Source organism: Balaenoptera ricei, chromosome 1, assembly GCF_028023285.1.
Source record: "Balaenoptera ricei isolate mBalRic1 chromosome 1, mBalRic1.hap2, whole genome shotgun sequence".
In the NCBI taxonomy this organism is placed as follows: Eukaryota; Metazoa; Chordata; class Mammalia; order Artiodactyla; family Balaenopteridae; genus Balaenoptera; species Balaenoptera ricei.
The window spans coordinates 98,308,345-98,328,288 of record NC_082639.1 but is presented as its reverse complement, the minus strand read 5'-3'; the positions used below and the strand labels follow the sequence as shown (position 1 = coordinate 98,328,288).

The 19,944-nt window shown below is 40.8% G+C and overlaps 1 protein-coding gene across 5 annotated transcripts in view; it reads right to left on the bottom strand.

Annotated features, from left to right (window-relative positions):
* RAP1A (RAP1A, member of RAS oncogene family) overlaps positions 1 to 15,292 on the bottom strand; it is a 79,894-nt gene extending 64,602 nt beyond the window's left edge. The window contains exon 1 of one of the 5 annotated variants that reach the window (XM_059927692.1): positions 15,146 to 15,292. The gene's annotated coding sequence lies outside the window, so the exon portion shown is untranslated. Of the gene's footprint in view, positions 1 to 7,253; positions 7,348 to 14,730; positions 14,790 to 15,055; positions 15,076 to 15,145 lie in introns of those variants that run through there. The other 4 variants (XM_059927728.1, XM_059927710.1, XM_059927700.1 and 1 more) reach the window with 4 other exon arrangements.
* Positions 15,293 to 19,944: the final 4,652 nt, after the last annotated feature.

Genomic DNA, 19,944 nt, shown 5'->3' with positions numbered 1-19,944 from the left:
AGAATAACTACATCACCTAAAACCCTCCTACCCACAGTTTCAACTGTACTTGAGTTATAATGCTGTCATATTTTAAAGTAAAAATTATGACATTTGACTACTAGTGAGAAGTTACCAAACATTTATTTAAAATTCAAAAGAACGTCTTACAATGGAGTTTGTCCCAAGTGTGAAACTCAATATTCAAAAGGCACAGGAACTTTTTTTTAAGTTCCAGACTTATCATCTGGATGTAAAAGACACAACATCAAAATAACCTAATATCTGAAGATCTAAACAAATAATGGTGGGTCTGAAGACATAAGATTCACCTTCCAACTGACTTGCCCATGGTTTTTCTTAAATTAATCTAATATTCTTAAATAATTAAATTTATAAAAGTGTCACATCAACTTTTAGATATACACATCAACAGGGCAAATTGATACTTGTACTTTATATGAAAAACAATTTTCTGAAGCATGAAAATCTCATGCCAGGGGGTTATGTATGTCATTACTAAACTGATTATATGATTAGAATAAAGAGTAGCAGGATACAACAGTTGAGCAGTTGAAAGCTGTCATACAGAAATCTAGCCCCCAAAACCCCAAAAAACAAAAAAAGCACTTTGAGGATAACAAGAACCAAATATCACCTAAAGTTATCTTTTATAGACCCGTCATATTATAACCTTAGTCACAGACAACTAGAGACAAATTTTAAAATATGTTTCTTCTTCACAAAAACAACGCTCTTCATTCTGTCTAGGTTTATTGTACTTCGAACACAAATCAACAAGACAGATCCCATCCTTCATGAAGTAGTGATACCGCCACAAATGATGAGATTCATCATATCCTGTCTGAAGGTCCCTCTAGGCCACCATATCTAACCTAAAGTGCTTTTTCTACCCTTCAATGTTAATTTATCTCCTTTTAGCCCTCATTTCATCAATTTCATTTCTCTTTTGGTGAAGATAAATTTCTTTTCACAGTCTAGCATAGCAACTTCCATGTGTCAGCCATTTCCTTATGGTAAATCCTGTATTATAATGCCTTCCCTTTCGCAACCTTCCACTAAAATAGTTTCTTTCGATCTCTTGATTATCTGCATCTACTTTCAACTCTTAGGTATCCATTCCTATTAAATATTCATTTAAAAGTACTCTAAACTTAATTTATTAAGATATTAATTCATTTGGGGCCTTCCCTGGTGGCGCAGTGGTTAAGAATCTGCCTGCCAATGCAGGGAACACAGGTTCGAGCCCTGGTCTGGGAAGATCCCACATGCCGCGGAGCAACTAAGCCCGTGTGCCACAACTACTGAGCCTGCGCTCTAGAGCCCGCAAGCCACAACTACTGAAGCCCGCGTGCCTAGAGCCCGTGCTCCGCAACAAGAAAAGCCACCGCAATGAGAAGCCTGAGCACTGCAATGAAGAGTAGCCCCCGCTCGCCGCAACTAGAGAAAGCCCACGTGCAGCAACGAAGACCCAACTCAGCCAAAAAAAAAAAATTAATAAATAAATTTATTAAAAAAAAGATATTAATTCATTTGAAGGATTAGAAACTTTATAAATATGAAGTTTAGAGAGATCTCATACTGCTATTCTGCCTGAGTATTAACATCAGTCAAGGAAAAAAAATCCTTATGTATGTTTTTAACCCTACTAACCATTAAATGCCCCAGAATTATCAGTTCATATTTCTGAACAATAAATCACACACTATGGTGTACTAATAGAAGACAGAAATAAACACCCCCCCCCCACTGAAACAGTTTGAGATTACGTAGACAACTAATGTTGGCTGCATAAACATTTTGATTACTGTTGTTCCGCCACCTCATTTCAAAAAACTACAGTAAATTTTTAAACAATTATAAACAATTTAAGAGATACAAGCAGAACCAAAAAAAGATGATATCTTGAATGTGAATGCAAGGGTCTAAAGCAGATTTCTTTTAAAGCTGAAAACATTATGGACTACTCAGGTAGTTAAAATCTTAGTGAAAATTATACTTTCTGAGTTTCTGGTCTTTATTTCCCTCCTTAGAATTTTTACTGTGTGATTTATTTTAAGTAATTTAAGCTACATGGGGGGAGGAATTTTGCAGAGAAAAAAGATAGGTGAAGTCAATTATTTCTGAAGAGTTTTCGAGACTCATCTAATAGAAGAAAAAGGGTGTGTTGCACTGAAGAAAAGATTAGAGGGATAGAGGCAGTCTTCCATCATCACCTACTCATTCATTCATTCACTCATTCATTCATTCATGTTTGCATGCAAGCAAAACACAAATATTTACTGATCATTTATTTTGTGCTTTGTACTGCAGTAGTCCTTTCCTCTGAAAGTTTGCAGTCAGCATTAACCTCTACAATTAAGAGTCTGTGGACCTCCCTGGTGGCGCGGTGGTTAAGAATCCACCTGCCAACACGGGGGACGCGGGTTCAAGCCCTCGTCCAGAAGATCCCACACGCCGCAGAGCAACTAAGCCTGTGCTCCACAACTATCGAACCCGCGCGCCACAACTACTGAAGCCTGTGCACTCTAGGGCCTGCGTGCCTCTACTACTGAGCCTGCGTGTTGCAACTACTTAAGCCCGCGCGCCTAGAGCCGATGCTCCGCAACAAGAGAAGCCACCGCAATGAGAAGCCCGTGCACCGCAACGAAGAGTAGCTCCCGCTCGCTGCAACTAGAGAAAGCCCGTGCGCAGCAACGAAGACCCGGCACAGCCAAAAATAAATTAAAAAAAAAAAAGACTTTAAAAAAAAAGTTTGTGAATTTTCATACATTATATAATTACCATGGGTTTTCATCATCTGCAAAAAATGAACTATACCTATTTCACAGATTTGCTGTGCAGATGAAATGTGATGTAAGGGCTTTACCTTACAACCCAAAAATACTAGTTCCCTTTTCCCTATAAGTCCCTCTAGAGATTGGGACATTTATCTGTGGTTCTCAACCTAACTATGAAAAATCCTTTATTCTCCACAGATTCCATGTCTTTAAAGACTTTTGTCTATCAAATGCACTCAGGTTTTATTAATCAGTTATAATGGCTAATTAGAACTCTCAAACTGTCAGACATAAAAACTAATGAAACTCAATGCTGGGTTTCTGAGGTGTAAGCACAATGTTTTATTTCATTAACAGCCTGCGAATCACCATAATGTATGATAATGATAATGTGGTAATTAGCCTCAAAGATTTGAGTCAATATATTATTGGTCAAAGCAAATATACATAATATTTCACCTGTACAAATCTATTGAGAGCAAACAAAATTTTCATTAGGCTCTTTGCAACACTAAAAAGAATTCACTCCTATTTCTGCAGACCCCTGGAAAAACATAATTTATGTACCATAAATTAGTGATTTCTATGTCTGGGAAAACTACTGGTTACCCTACAGATTTGTTTTAAGCCAGTATCATCAGTAACACCATCTTCAAATTCAAAAGTTACACATATTTATCCAAAAAGGTAGGTAGTGATATCCTGCGTCTTCCCTTTGTATTTATAAGAACAAAATCCAAACCCTTCACCATAGACTTCTGTGATCTGTCCCTTGCCAACTTCATCTACCAGTCTCCCCTCAGCTTACCACAACGGCCTTCTCAATCATGACTAGCTGCTTCCCACTTTAGGGCTTTTGCACCAACTGGCCCTCTTGTCTGGTTCACTCTCCTTGCAGATCGTCACATGTCTGGCTTTCTGTCATTCAGGTGTCAGATTAAATATCATCAGGGAATTTTTCCTCAACACTCATTCTAAACCCTTCCATCACTATCATTTCTTCCTGTTACAGCTTCTTCATAGCATTTGTGACCTCTGAAATTACCTGTTCCCTTGTTTGTTTGTTTACTGTTTCTCTCCACAATCACCAAACCCCACAGGTATAAAGAATTCCAGAGAGCAGTCTATTCACTGCCCTATCTTCAGTTCCTAAAATAGCACCAGGTACCCAATAATCACTCAATAAATATTTGTTGGCTAACTAGCCAAACTGCTTAAGATTATTTTGGGGAAGGACTCTGATTTCTTAGTCAAGAACTTACATTTAGCATTCAAAATTGCTTATTCAAAAGGAGTAAGAAAAAATGTTCTTTCAATGAAAAAAGAGTAAGAAAAATGTACACAATAATCTATTCAACCAGTGGGCTTTATTTTCTTTTATTTCAATCTTTTGGGATAGAAAAATATGAAAGTCTACTCATGTTTCACATACCTCATATGTCGCCTCATGTAAAAATTGAATTAATTTTCTTTTTTTAATTTTAGCTTTATTGAGGTCTGACATTTAAAATTGTGAATTTTCTTATAATAGTATACCATGAGCTGCTAGCCACTCAATCTAATAACTTATTTTTCCTGCCAAGAAGCAAGTAGGCTTCGAAGAATGTAAGAAGTACAGATTGGGAAGGCTATAGCTGACATCATAGTGACAGTGCCAGCATGGCCCAAATCAGGGAAGATTCTGTTCTCAGCTATGCTTGGGGAGAAGGAGGGAAGGGTAAGAGTGATCAGTCCTAGGGAATGAACTGTAGTTCTGATTTCTGTTGATAAACAGGAATATCTTCAAATCAATTCAAATAGACTCAACTGGAATCTCATAGTTTGAGACATTAAATCCCTGTTTTGAATATCTGAGGTCTCTAGTAAATGAAATAACACTCAGTTGACCAGATCTGGGCTTTTGCAGTTTCACATTAAAAAAACAGTGTTTGTAAAAAAATAACACATATACAATCCTCAATACTATGTGCTACATTTGCTTATTAATTTAAAAATATTTTCAAGGATACTTTTAAAGGGGAGAGATGTGAATAAAAATAATAATAAAGACTTTATTTCTGAGTTTAGAAAATATTTGAAAACTAAAAGAAACATTAAGAAAGGAATAAAACTCAATGGTTTAAAAAATGCAAACACCTTGAACGTATCACAAACCTGTATTTACTTTTTAAAAATTGGGGGTTGCTTCTTTTTTCAACTGGTAACATAAAAGGAAGACAGATAATTCACAGCTCATGTGAGCTTACTTATCAGTCAAAAAGAAATATTAATATAAATCTTTAGGCTAACTTGCTTACATATTATTCAGCCAAGTGGAAAGTACAATTAGCGTGGAGCTAGAACCAGGTACCAGAATGACTAAGAATGGCATTTGCTAACTCATTTTTTTTTTTTTACTTAAGAAATTAAGAGAGAAGTACTGAAAGTGATATTTTTTCTAAAGAGCACATCCTCAGTTTCCTATTTTTTATTGCTCCATATTTCACTGCCTTCAACGTTCTAAGCTGCTTAACAAGAAGTCTATACTTCACTTTTCATCACTTCTGCTCACAAAACTGATGTTTTTAAAGTCCAGTTGCATTCACAAAAGCTGGAAAAACCACACAGAGAAGAATTTCACCTTACAGTGAAGTATTTTAAGATAATACCTTCAGAAATACAATGTCTAAAAGTGAGAATCCCGGGCTTCCCTGGTGGCGCAGTGGTTGAGACTCTGCCTGCCAATGCAGGGGACACGGGTTCGAGCCCTGGCCTGGGAAGATCCCACATGCCGCGGAGCAACTAGGCCTGTGTGCCACAACTACTGAGCCTGAGCGTCTGGAGCCTGTGCTCCGCAACAAGAGAGGCCGCGATAGTGAGAGGCCCGCGCACCGCGATGAAGAGTGGCCCCCGCTTGCCGCAACTGGAGAAAGCCCTCGCACAGAAACGAAGACCCAACACAGCCAAAAATAAATAAATAAATAAATTTAAAAGTGAGATTCCCTGTTAGCTAAGAACTCAAAATGTTAGATAAGTAAATTTCTACAGGAGACTATACATTTGTCAAAGAAATAGCATAAACATATGATTTTTATTGATGAAAAACAGGAATCTTTTACCCTTCAATTTTTTTAAAAAAGCTAGCAACAACCGAAGTGTACACACTGAGTCTTATCTTCTCTCAGAGGTTACCTAATTCCATGTAACCTATTCAATAGACTCAGACTCTTTCTTTTGAACTTCATCTCCAAACTGGGTATACTTGAAGATCCAGAGATCTTCACAACAGTGACTCCTAGCAACTCCCCCCAAAACCTTCCCTCTTGTTTTCCGTTAAACCCTCAGATCTTGGTTTACCTATGTGTTTAAACCAGTCTCCCTGTCTTCAGTCTCTTTCTTCCTCAATTCATTCTGTACTCTGTAGCTAGATTCATCTTCCAAAGATGAATGCTCTGATCGGATCATTTTCCTCATATCAAAACTTCTTGTGCTCCCACGTAAAGCCTATACTTCTCAACCTAGCATTCAATGACTTCCAAAGTCTAGTCCCAATCAATCTCTATGCCCTTATTGCCATTATTTTCTAATTATACAAGCCTAGGCTTCTGTCAAATCAATCTCCTGTCCTCCAACTTGTCCTGAACTTTCTATCTTGGCTCATGCCATTCCTACCACAAAGAATGTCTACCACTCCCTTCCAGCTGCCACTGCTCAAGGCCCCTTTGCATCTCTGCATTTATTTATGTAAATAAGGACACATGAAAGATATGTCCTGCCCCACCCTACAAAACTGGCCCAAAACTTCCAAACCCAACAACTGCCAGCTTTTATTAAACGCCTACTATGTGCTCAGCAGTCTTAAACAATATTTCTAATCCTCTCAACAATCCTATAAAGTAGGTATTATTATTTATTCTCCTTTTAAAGATGAGAAACCCAAAGCTCAGAAACATCAAATTATATATTTAGTAGGTTACCTTAAATTGTATACTCAATAAGTTGCTTCAAATGATATACTTAGTAAGTGGCAAAGCAAGGATTTGAACACAGGGTGCTTAACTCTACAGTCATTGCTCTAAACACTAAGTTGCATGGTTTTTTTTTTTTTAAAGTCTGAACCATGTGACTATCCCTCTCATCTATCTGAAATAATTTAGTTTTACATTATAGTTCTACTTACTACATACTATAAAATAAGCTTTCTCATGTTTGTTATTTTAGTAAAGGAAGAAGATTAAAATGCTATTTCTTTCCAATATAAAAACAATACTCAAATTGCAATGTCAAGGAATATCTTTTTTGTTACAAAGATTACTTTTACCTGAAATATTTTCAAAGAAAACCATTCCAACCAACTTTTCCAAAGACAACTGCAAATTAATAATCATACACTCTGATGGTTTTACAGATTATTAATAATATGAGGATTTTGTGATTACCACCCAAGAATTGTAACAGATATCTACCAAATTGGCAAAGATTGTAAAAACTGACCTACTCAATGCCATTGAAGGTGCAGTGAGACACACACTCTTATACACAGGGTAACCACCCTCTGATCCAGTTATCCCACTTCTGGGAATCTACCCTAAAGGAAGAAAAAAAAAACAGAGATGCAATCAAAGATAAATGTACAAAAATGTTTGCCCCAGTGTTATTTAAAATAGTAGTATTATAAAGATCAACCTAAGAGTCCCAAACTAGGAGAACAGTACCCTGTTCAGAGAAAAAAGTAGGAGCGAAACTGTATGTATAGAAATATAATTCCAATTTTTTTTAAAAATTAAAAGAATCTGTACATGTGAGGAAAGAACTAGAAAAATGTACATTAAAAGGTTAGTAGAAATTATCTCTGGGTGATAGGTTTACGGGTAATCTTCAATTTCTTCTTTACATTTATGTTCTTTTCAAAATTTGCCACAATGGAACATGAATTAGTTTAAACAAGAAAAAAATGTTTAAGCAGTTATAACCCCTGAAAATGGTCCTGAACCTAACAAGGGCATATTTCTTGTACTAGAAACTACACTTCCTACTGCAAAGAAAACATCAAATTTGTTTTGTTTCCAGCTTCTATTAGGCTCAGGGGTACTTTCAGATTGTGTAAAGAATGTCATCCAAAACTCATTAGTACTCATGAAACTGCACAAGGCTCACTATCTAAAAGTCAGCCAATGCTCCAACAGAAAGCACCACAGTTAAAGGAACTGTTTTACCGTATGCCTGTTGAGAATAATAAATGTCCAATTAATCCTAACTCAAAACATGCAAAATGGAAAAACCAGAAAAACTATTCTCGTTTTGCAAATTAACTAAATATACTGTTGTTGCCTTATAAGCACATCACAGGTCTGGGAGGAACTTGAAAATAAAGCTGGCAAGCTACCAACAACATTCAACTAAAAACGCACACAAATGCATTTTCTCTATATGCATGTTTCTGTTCTATTGGATAGTTAACTTTAGTGGCACAGGTTGATTTTAATCAGTGTAGAAAAAATATTAAGCTGTTCTTCAAAAGAAAAAAAATCCAAAACTTCTCACATTAAACATAGAACTAAAACTGTTAGCTGAACCAGGAAAAAACTTCCCTACAATGTGGCATATATGCAGAAAAGCAATTTGGAAAAAAAAAAAAGGAAAGAAAAGACCTTTGACGGAAGTAAAATAGGCAGTTGAGCAAGCAATTCTTATTTTACTACACTTTAACCAATGGGAAACTGGTTTGCTCTAATACTAAAAAGCTGTTAGAAAATAAGATCACAGAAATAGTTGTTCAGCAACTAAGAGAGAATTAAAATATCACATAGATTTTACTTAGAAAATGAGTATCATTCTATTTTTACTCAACCATGAAAATACAACATTTATTTAAAAGACATATGTCAGGTTCTGGGAAAGAAAATAAATTACTAGACTATATATTACTTAGAGTAGAAACTACAGACTCACATCTCAGTTTCTGTCAAACTGCCAAATACTGGGTCACCCAAACTTCTGTTCAATGACTGAATCTGAAATCTAATAATCAAGTTATGCAATATTTTCACAGCTAGAATTTAAAAGGTAGTTCAGGGGGCTTCCCTGGTGGCACAGTGGTTAAGAATCCGCCTGCCAATGCAGGGGACACGGGTTCAAGCCCTGTCCGGGAAGATCCCACATGCCACGGAGCAACTAAACCCATGCGCCACAACTACTGAGCCTGCGCTCTAGAGGCCGCGAGCCACAACTACTGAGCCCGCATGCCACAACTACTGAAGACCGGGCGCCTAGAGCCCGTGCTCCGCAACAAGAGAAGCCACTGCAATGAGAAGCCCGCGCATCGCAACGAAGAGTAGCCCCCGCTCGCCGCAACTAGAAAAATCTCGCCCACAGCAACGAAGACCTGACGCAGCCAAAAATAAATAAATAAATAAATGTATTAAAAATAAATAAATAAATAAAAGGTAGTTCAGGGACTTCCCTGGTGGCTCAGTGGTTAAGAATCCGCTTGCCAATGGAGGGGACACAGGTTCGAGCCCTGGTCCGGGAAGATCCCACATGCCACGGAGCAACTAAGCCCATGCGCCACAACTACTGAGCCTGCGTTCCAGAGCCCACGAGCCACAACTACTGCCCCGCGTGCCACAGCTACTGAAGCCCCCGTGCCTAGAGCCTGTGATCTGCAACAAGAGAAGCCATAGCAATGAGAAGCCCGCGCACCGCAACGAAGAGCAGCCCCCACTCGCCACAACTAGAGAAAGCCTGCACACAGCAACAAAGACCCAATGCAGCCAAAAATAAATAAATTTAAAAAATAAATTTAAAGAAAGGTAGTGCAGGGACTTCCCTGGTGGTCCAGTAGTTAAGACTGTGAGCTCCCAATGCAGGGGGTCCGGGTTCAATCCCTGGTCAGGGAACTAGATCCCGCATGACGCAACTAAGAGCCGGCATGCTGCAACTAAAAGAGCCCGCATGCCGCAACTAAGACCCGGTTCAGCCAAATAAATAAATAAATAAGGTAGTTCAAAAGACATCAGTGATTTGGAATAGATACTGTAAACTACATAAAACCCAAAGATTAGTGTTAAATGTCAGCTGCTGAAATAATTATGTTATGGTTGCTTGCTTAATGTCCTATAAAACAGCCAACTTGTCTAGAACAGAATGATCCTATTTATAAATGAATTTAAAAATATCACTGAAAACAGAGTGAATGAATTTACTCTCCGGATCACACATCTGACAGATCTGAAATGTTCAGTCTGCAATAACAGAGAATTCCTACTACTACTAACTTAGAATCTTACAAGCAGCATTTGGGCTTTGTCCAAAGAAACAGTTGTACCCAGTTCTTTGTGTCTCTCCAACTTTACACTTTTGTCATTGATAACTAAGCCACAGTTCTAGCCTTAGCAAAGTTATTTTTTACAACCAAAATGAGTGAGTACAACACAGCATTGCAAACAACCATGCGTGTTATAGTATACATGTATACTTGTGAATTTAAAGTAAATCAACTCAAGTTTTAATTAATCCAACAGTGTCTTTTATCAGTTATGTGTTTAGTACATTCTTATCCTCATGAGATATAGCCTAATTTAAATATATTCTGAAACCAAACACAGAATTACATATTTAATTCCAAATTTGGTTAGTTTTACCATTCCACACTTTGAACCACTCTCTATCAATGTGAACTAAATAAATACGCTGAAGATAGGAAACTTATCTCTATCTCTGGGAAAACTGGATATGCAAAGAAATCTTTTCCAGATTTATCTAACCTAAATTTATATAGCCTAAGTAAGGCATCAGAACTTAAAAAAAAAAAGCCATTAGTCTAATGATTGAAATTAATTTCATATAACATATTTAATCCTGATATATTCCACTTATAAAAGTATACTATTTCTTATTTCAACTCCACCTTAATCATCATACACAATTTCCTTTTTTTATTGGTGCATGCCTGTACCTTCTACCTCTAAAAGGCCTATTTTCAAGCAAAAATGACAGAATGGCATAGTCCTCTGTTGAACTGTTCAACTGATCAGAACATCATGGTAAGTTTATAGATTCAAACTTCACACACAGAAAAAAGGGGAAAAAATGGATGTTTCATCTGTCTCAGTAACATAAGAAAGCTTAAATATCTTTATTTTTAACATTAATCATTTCCATAAGATATGAATTTGGCATTAAGTCATGCAGCAGTATATGACATCAGAACGAGGAGAAAATACTTGGCAATATGCCATAACTCTTTTTAAAACTGATGAGTTCAATTTGAAAGGAACATTAGGAGGAAGTAAGTTTATGTTCACAATTTTAAACTCACCACAACATTAAGATATAAATGCTTTATACAAGATATTTTTATTGACCTTCTAAAATAAGAGAATTTTAGAACTGGGAGCTTAGAGGTTATCCGAGGTTCAATGAACATTTGCTGAGTCCCTAGCATGTGTCAGACACAGTGCTAGGTGCTTGCAGGTAACTCTATTAGTTCAACCCACTCACTTCATACATATTGGAGTTTCCGCTCATGCCAAATCAAGCCATGTAGATGCCCAGTGGTATGATTCTATCAAAACAGACTGGTATCATCCTCCTTTATAATCTAAATAAAATTTCAAAGATGCAGTGCTGACCTTATTTAACAGAAACAACAGTCTCTGTGTTTTGAATAACTTATAAAGAATTACAACAATTTAAAAATCCAACTGTGAAAGTCCTCAACTAAGTACTAGCTGCGTAATTTACTGCAAAGAACAAAACATGGGGCTATCAGAGATGTAAGATTCTAAAGACATATAAAACAGAAATTAAACAAATTGCAGATGCCATTTAAAAATCTCTTTGCAAAAAAAAAAAGAATTATCAATATGAAAAATTAGGTGCTTGATTGGAATGTCCATTCTATATAAAAGATCATCAACCATATACTAACAAAGTTCTTGAGTAACAGTAAACACTGGCAAGATCTGAAGTTATTTAACTATCAGATTACAAATTACGACAGAATGTAAAACTCCCTGAGGGCAGAGATCCTTTCTAATTCAACTATGTATCCCCAACAGTTAGCACGCTGCTGTTGAATGTTAAAGAGAGAGGTGAGCTAACTAATGAACTCACGTGAGCTACTGGAAAATTCAACATAACAATCTAAAAGGTCTCTTTTTTATAACTCAAATTATTTTTTAAGTATTAAATAATAATATTCAATGCAAGTGACACTGCATGAAACTTAAGATCAACAACTGTCACTTTTAACTAGTACAATCTACTCTCTGAAGGAATTAATAGACACACCAAGAAGACAAGTATATTTATATACTTTGATTCAGCAGTACTTCTGGAAATCAATTCCAAGGAAATATTCGAAAAGAAAGAAAATGTTGCATACACAAAAGTGTTCATTTCATTGTTATTTTCAATAGGGGGAAAAGGAAACTACCTATACGCCCAAGAGCAGGTAGATGGACTATTTTGCAACCACGGAAAAAGTTTTAAAATGAAGATTAACCTCCTAAGGTCTTCCTGCTTCCACTCCCAGCCCCCTCTCCAAGTTGATTTCCACACAGCAGCCAGAACATTTCCCACAAACATTAAGTCAGAACAGGTCTCTCTTCTACTCGAAACCCTCCAGTGGTTTCCCATCTCATTCAAAGTAAAATCCAAAGTTCTGACCATTGCCTAAAAGGCTTTAAAGTGGCCTCAGCTACTTCTCTAACCTCAGGCTCTCTCACTTTCCCTCTTGCTTACTGGCCTTCTCCAAAAGGCCAAGGCAAAGACTGAGCAATCTCTGCACTTAACAGTCCTCTCTGCCTGTAACCTTCTTCCCCAAGAGAGCATATATCCCTCACTCATGTCTTCCCTGACTGCCCTTCCTTGCTACTGTTTCTCTTTATCCTCTTACCCTACTTTACTCTTCTGCATACTTCTTATCATCTGACTTATTCTATATTTATCTGGTTATGGCCCATCTCTCCTGATTAGTATATAAGCTCTATGACAACAAGCACTTTGTTTTATTCACATAATAGGCATTTAAAAAGCACTTGTTAGATTAATACTGAATGTTGATAATTGTTGTACAATAATTATTAACTACGTGAAAAACCATGCATATAAACAAGCTTGGAAGAGAACAGGAAAAATGATCTATGAACATTTTCAAGTGCTGATCATATTGCTAAGGAGTTTGCACAATAAAAATCATAAGTCAGCCGTGATTATGATTTTAAGCTGTCAAAAGTGACTATAACAATCTTATTTCCTTCAAAGCTGTTTGTTTAAAATTACTAGTTTAAAATTATTGGTAAAAGTTATTAATGAGAACTTTTCCACATAAAATTGTAATAACAATCACTCTTAAATCTTGTTCCCAAAGACCCAAAGTTTAGTCTGTAAGGGCATACACTGTCATTCCTGAGGTCACACAGAAGGTGAACAAAGGCTCTTGAACAGTTTTAATATGGAACTGAATAATACTCAGGATTCCAGTTTACATTTAAGACAAGCACCCATGGTTGGTTTCAGAGGGTCCCTGAAACTGAATGTGAAATTTTATGCATAAATGTCTATTACTTCTTTCCTGAGGAGAGAGTCTATACATATATTTCACTATATTCTCAAAGGTGTCAGTGGCCCAGAAAAGGTTAATAATTACTATTTTGTATATTGGAAGTGAAATGCAATCTTCTAACTTGAGCTACCTCTCAAAAAGATAGATGATATGTAAAACCTAGACACATCTTTGTAATCAAACAATTCATTCAAGAAATACCAAGTGCCTACCATGTGCCAGTGGGCACGGTGTGATCCTCAGTACCTTACACCTAAGTATATTTTGTAGTACATAATTCAAAATGCGGAGTAAACAAGATTCATTGAAACACCAGACTAAAAAGAATTTCAACCAACACAAATATAATTTCAAACAGAAAGTGTTATAGGAAATCATAATAAAGACAGACAGAGGCTCAGGGCCTGATTTAGTGCTTATTATGGTAAAATATCACAGATATCAGTTACATCAAAAGAAAAGAAAAACTACACACACGTGTGCCCACCCCCACACACTCTGACAGGAAACCAAAATAAAGTTTCCAAATCCTGTTTCCAGCAGCATCCCTCTGAGACTGCCCTTTCAGCATGCTTTTGAAGGTAGGGGCCCCACGTTAAAACTAAGAGCTGATCCTTCACTTTTACTGTGATAAAAACAGAAAAAATCATCATCTCACACCCGGGAAGCAAAAAACTGTGGCCACCTGTACGACTGTGACCCAATAACCTCCTGCCCTGTTATTCCCTTCCTTCTTATAGCCACCTCCCTTCAAAGCAGTGACAAAACGATCTTCCCTCCCAAAACGGAATACATTAACTCCTCAACGCTAGTTCTTTTTCCAAGAGGCCAAAAGGTCCCCTATACTGGTTCTTAGCCCTGTGAGTTGATGTCTTCCTCTCATCTTTCCCCCATAGCAGTAAATTACACAATTTATCCGAAGACACTGTCCTTAACTTCCTGAACGAGGGGGCAAAAGACACTCCTACCAGTCCCAGTTTGAAGGAAGACAAGAAGAATCACACGGTGACCTCTTCCCTAACAAAATTCAGGGAAGAAACAGAGACCCAAGAAAGGCAACGCTGAAACGGCGAACACATGGCATGCTACGGAAGACGTGGGGGAGAGAGGGCGGGAAAGGAGCTGAGAGGTGGAGTGGGGTGTAGAGATGTCAGCCCTGTGCACTGGGGGAATGAAGGAAGGAACGGGAGACCCCGAACCCTAACAAGTGAACACAGAAAGGACACCCCTCCCGTCTACCCGCACCTCTCCAAGCAGCCGAGGGAGAACAGAAAATTCACCCAACCCTGCAACCCCCTCTACGCGTGCCCCCCAAAGGGTGAGCTGGGTTTGAAAGAAGATCTGACCCTAGTCTGGGGACAAGCAAGAAGAAGAAAAATGCAGCGATGTCTCATCTTCTACCTCTCTCAGGCAGCGAGGGGCGAGGGCACTGTGTCCGGGGAGATGGCGAGGGAAATGGGCTTGTGCCATGACACCTCGGGGAGTTGGAGGGTGGGGGACACAATGTCCTCTTTCTCTCCCACACCCGGCCCGGGCCCCTCCCGTCCCTCTCCCGCAGGCCCAACCACAGTCGACCGGCTCGGTCCGCGGGCGTGGTTGGCTCTGGCCCCGGGCGGCAGCGGCCGGGCCTCCCCGAGCCCTGGCCCCTCCCGCCGGCCAGGCCCCCGGGCCGCCGCCCCGGACACCGAGGGAACGCGGAGAAGGAAGGGGGAGCCAGGGGACTGACCGGCGACAGGAGCCGCCTCAGCCCGGGCTCGGCCGACCCGCGCCCCCTGCTCCCTCTGGGGCCGGCTCCGGCTCCCCGCCCCTCACTCACCCCCACGGTCCGGCGCCTCCTCCACCTCCTCCTCCTCCTCCTCCCTCCTCTCGGCCGTAGCTCCTGCTCCGGCTCTGCGCGGCGACGGCGGCGGCGGCGGCCTCGAGAGCGACGGCGGCGGCGCCTCCAGAACGCGCACGCACGCAGCACGCAGGCCCCCGCCCCCTAGTTCCGCCCCGCCCCTCCGAGTCAGTGTCGGCGAGGTTTCGGCCCCGCCTTCCCCGCGGCTTTCCGGAGCCCGCTTAAAGGGGCCGCGCTGGAAGGCGGTGGAAGAGCTAAGAACGCAGAGGAAGGAGCGCGGAGTTGCGGCTTTGCCTTGCGCTGGGTGGTGGTGTGGGAGGCTGGAAAGGAAATGAGGAAGGGTCCGAAGATTCAGCAAAATAGAATTTTGGAGGGAATGCAACCATTTGACAAGTACTAATTGAGCATCTAGTAGGTGCTAGGCACTGTCCTAGGTGCAGGGAATAATGCCGTTGGCAAGCAAAGGCCCCGTGGAGCTTGCATTCTAGTGGGAGAGAGGAGATACAACAAACAAGTAAACAAAAATTTCGGGAAGTGATGTGGTGTGAAGAAATATAAAGCCAGGAATGGGGTGACTTTATAGATGGCCAGGTATTGCCCCTCAGAGGAGACCTTTGAGCACATACATGTATGATGTGAAGGGATGAGCCTAGCAAATACCTCGGGAGGGGAGGGGTAGGGGGGGGTCTTTCCAAGCTGAAAGAACATCGGCCATAAACTCAGAAGTGGGAATAGCCTGGCATGTTGCAGGACCAACAAAAGGCCAGTATGGCTGAGTGTAGTCAGTTAGCCAGAGAGCAGTAGTAGTTAGGCTGAGAGAGATGGGGAAGAGGTCAGATACTATGGAGCCTTATGGGCTGTTAATAAGAGCAAGAGAAAGCCATGGGAGGGTGAGCAGAGGAATGACCGCATCTGATTCACATTTGAAAAAGTTACTCCTGCTAATGTGTGTAAAATACACAACAGGGAAGCACAGATGTCCTCAGGGAGACCAGTAAGGAAGCTGATTATGGTAGCTTGGACTAGGATGGCAGCAGAGAAGGGGTGAGAAGGGATATATCGGGATGTATTCAGATACATTTAGATTTGGAATGGATTTGGCAGAGAGTGTGTGAAGGAACAAAAAATCATGAATGATTCTTAGGTTCAGAGCATAAAGGATAGGTTAATGGTGATACTATTTAATGAGATGGGGAAGATTTAAAGAGGAAAAAATCTGAGGTGGGGGAAATCAGGAATTCTGTTTTGCACATGTTACATAAGGTGCTTTTTCTACATGCAAGTGGAGATGTAAAACAGTTGGATGGATATATGAGTCTGAAGATATGAATTTGGGAGTCATTGGCACATAGATGCTTTTTAAAGCCTTAGGTCTACGTAAAATCACTTAGGAGGGAGAGTAGCTAGAGGAGAGGAGGAAGATGAACTTCAACCTTTGGAAATTCTGTAGGTGAGGAGAAGGAGCTACCAGGTAGGAGGAACACCAGGACAGGGTGGAGTGTTGGAAGATAAGAGAATTGTTTCAGGAAGGTGGGAGTGATCAGTCTTATCAAATACCGTTGAAATAAGTAAGATGAGGACTGAGAGTTTGAACACTGCATTTGACCCGATGAAGGTTGCTGATGTCCTTGATGAAAGCAGTTTCAACGGAGTCTTTTGGGCAGAAAGTCTGATTAGGGTGTGTGAACAAGAGATGGGAGGTGAGGAAGAGAAAGTGTTTATAGCAAGTCTAAACAGCTCTTGAGGAGCTTTGATGTAAAGAACGAGGGAGAGGGCTTTCCGGGTGGCACAGTGGTTGAGAATCTGCCTGCCAATGCAGGGGACACGGGTTCGAGCCCTGGTCTGGGAAGATCCCACATACCACGGAGCGACTAGGCCCGTGAGCCACAATTGCTGAGCCTGCGCGTCTGGAGCCTGTGCTCCGCAACAAGAGAGGCCGCGATAGTGAGAGGCCCGCGCACCGTGATGAAGGGTGGCTCCCACTTGCCACAACTAGAGAAAGCCCTGGCACAGATACGAAGACCCAACACAGCCATAAATAAATAAATAAATAAAATAAAATAAAATAAAAAATTCTAAAAAAAAAAAAAGAACGAGGGAGAGAGAGGAGTACTTGGGATTAAGGGAAGGTATTTTAAAGATGGGGGATGTTTCCTTATGTTGGTATGCTGGAATGATCCTTTGGAGAGGTAAAGGTGATGACGCAGAAGATAAGAGGAGACAGCTGGAGAAAGCTTGTCCTCCAGTAGGTGAGAAACAATGAGACCTAGCGTAGAAGTGGAGGAGTTGGCCTTGGTTAGGAGCAAGGACAGTATGTTCACACACTCTTTTTGGAGAGAAGGCAAAGTCCGTGGGTGCAAATGCAGGTAGGTCAGGTAGTACATTTGGTGGCCTGTTCAGGCCAGTGACGTGCAGGAGGCAGGTGGGAGCTGAAATCCAGCCCCTATTCTGCCAACCAAGTTTGAGGCCAAATCAACCTGGAGGAAGGGGCGCCTTTTCTAATTGCTCCAACTGCAGAGGTGGTACCTTTTAACAAATCCTCCACATCGCGCACACGCACACGCGCGTGCATGCACACACACACACAGTCTGTGTGCACCTTTTCCCAGTTTGCACCGAATATTCTTTGTTGTGAGGTTGCCTCAGTGGGTTTGATGAGGTAGATTAGGGCTGTGAGCTTTCTTTTATTCTAAGCAATAGAAAGCTGTGAGTGGGGAGGGGCTGTTGGCTATTTAAGGAGATAGAAGAAGGTGAGAAGGAATTCCCTCAGAGTCGAAGAGTTACTGGAGAAGTGTAGTATGGACAAGGCTGAGGGCCCTCTTGAGTCAGTGGTCCTGTATCTAAAGTGAGCCCAGTCAGCAAGGTTGTGTGGTTTTTATCCAGCCACATTCCTTTGCTTGCGGGGTTGAAGGAGAGGTGGATTTGGCCAGGGGTTTTGCTGATGAAAGTCATTAGAGGGGGAGGGGTACAAGCTAGGGAGTGGTTATAGTGATAAACCTTAAAATCTAAGCTGAGAGGGAAGAGAGGGCAAGTAAAAAAGCGGTGGGGTCAATGGTTTCGTGGTTCTTGTAGGAGAGAAGTGTTCAAGAGGAAGCAAATAAGTGGGATCAAGGGGACTTTCCAAGGATCGAGCATAGGGAAGGGTGAGTGAGGCGGTTGGGAGAGAGGAAGCGAAGGTATCTGTGAGAAATGAGGATCCAGGCAGGCGCCTAGGAGCTGAGGAAACAGTAGGCTCTCGGGCTCCTGCCTTGTCACAGTTCTTGTGAGCCGCTGATCTGGGGAAGGTTGAGGGAGCCGCCCTAGCTGGGGAGAAACTGAGCCCAATAGGGGATAAGCCAACTCAATACTGCAGGGAAGGGGAAGTTGGAGGACGGGGAATCGTGTGGCTTTCCAAGGCTTGGGAGAGCCCACTCATGCCCTGCTTTACCCACCTGAACATTTGTGTAGATGCTTTGTCCTGCCTGGTGTTTGACAGAAACTAAACGACATCTTTCCTCCTTACTTCCCCTTTCCTGCTCTTGGCACTGTCTTTCTCAGTTACTCATCCACCAAAGTTCGGCCACCTTTAATCCATCTTCCCCATTCCTGTACCCAACTGGTCCTCAAAGTGTATCGATCAGCACCGTCCAACAGAACATTCTGCTGTGATGGTAATGTTCTTTAGCTGTATATTTAATACAGTAGTCACATGTGGCTATCAAGCATTGATTGAGGAACTAGATTTTAAATTTTATTTAACTTTAGGGTATTTAAGTTAGATTTAAATAGCCACATGTGGCTGGGGGCTACCATATTGGAGAGACACGTATAGACCTTTCCTACCTAATGTCTCTTCCGTCTGCCCCCTCCTCTCTATCACCATTGCCACTGCCCTAGGTCAGGTACTGATTACCTCTTCTCTAGACTTTTGTTGTTTCCTATTTGGTCTCCTGCTTAGTTGCTTTCCCTTCAATACATTTTGTGTTCTTTCCAGAACCATCTCCCTAAAGCAGTGGCCAGATCACAACTCCACCCTATTTTAAAAATTATTTTCCCTGTCAAATTAGGTAAAACTGCTTAATCTGGCATTTGTCCAGTTATATGTCTCCATTCCCCTTTTCCAGCCTTACCCTGCACTGCCCCTTTACGTAATATAGAGTTGGTTCTCAAGCAAAATTGAACTGCTTGCTATAATTTCTACCAACTTTTTACAAAGCAGTCAACGCGTTTGCCTAAATTGTCTTTTTGCTTGGAACAGAGACAATTGCCTCTAGACCCCAAATTTGTTGAAATTCTTGAAGGCCTGTCTCGCATAGCAGTTTATATCTGGAAACTTTTCTTTTTTGGCAGGATGGGGGTGGGTGCCGCACATGGCATGTGGGATCTTGGTTCCCAGACCAGGGGTCACACCCGCGTCCCCTGCCGTGGAAGTGTGGAGTCTTAACCACTGGACCGACAGGGAATCCCCCCTGGAAACTTTTCTGATTTTTCATCTCCTCTGAAATACAGTTTCTGTGGGGTTTTTTGTTTGTTTTGTTTTGTTTTTTTTTTTTTTTTGGCTGTGCTGCACGGCTTGTGGAGATCTTAGTTCCCTGACCAGGGATTGAACCTGGACCCCAGCAGAGAAAGCACTGAGTCCTAACCACTGGACCGCCAGGGAATTCCCTACAGTTTCTGTTTTTACCTCACCTGTGGCACTTATATGTTGCCTTGTCATGTATTTTATATATTCATTGCACTTCCGTTACGAAATATTCCTCCTTGCAGATCACTCTGTTCTAATTGTGTTAGTGCCCCTT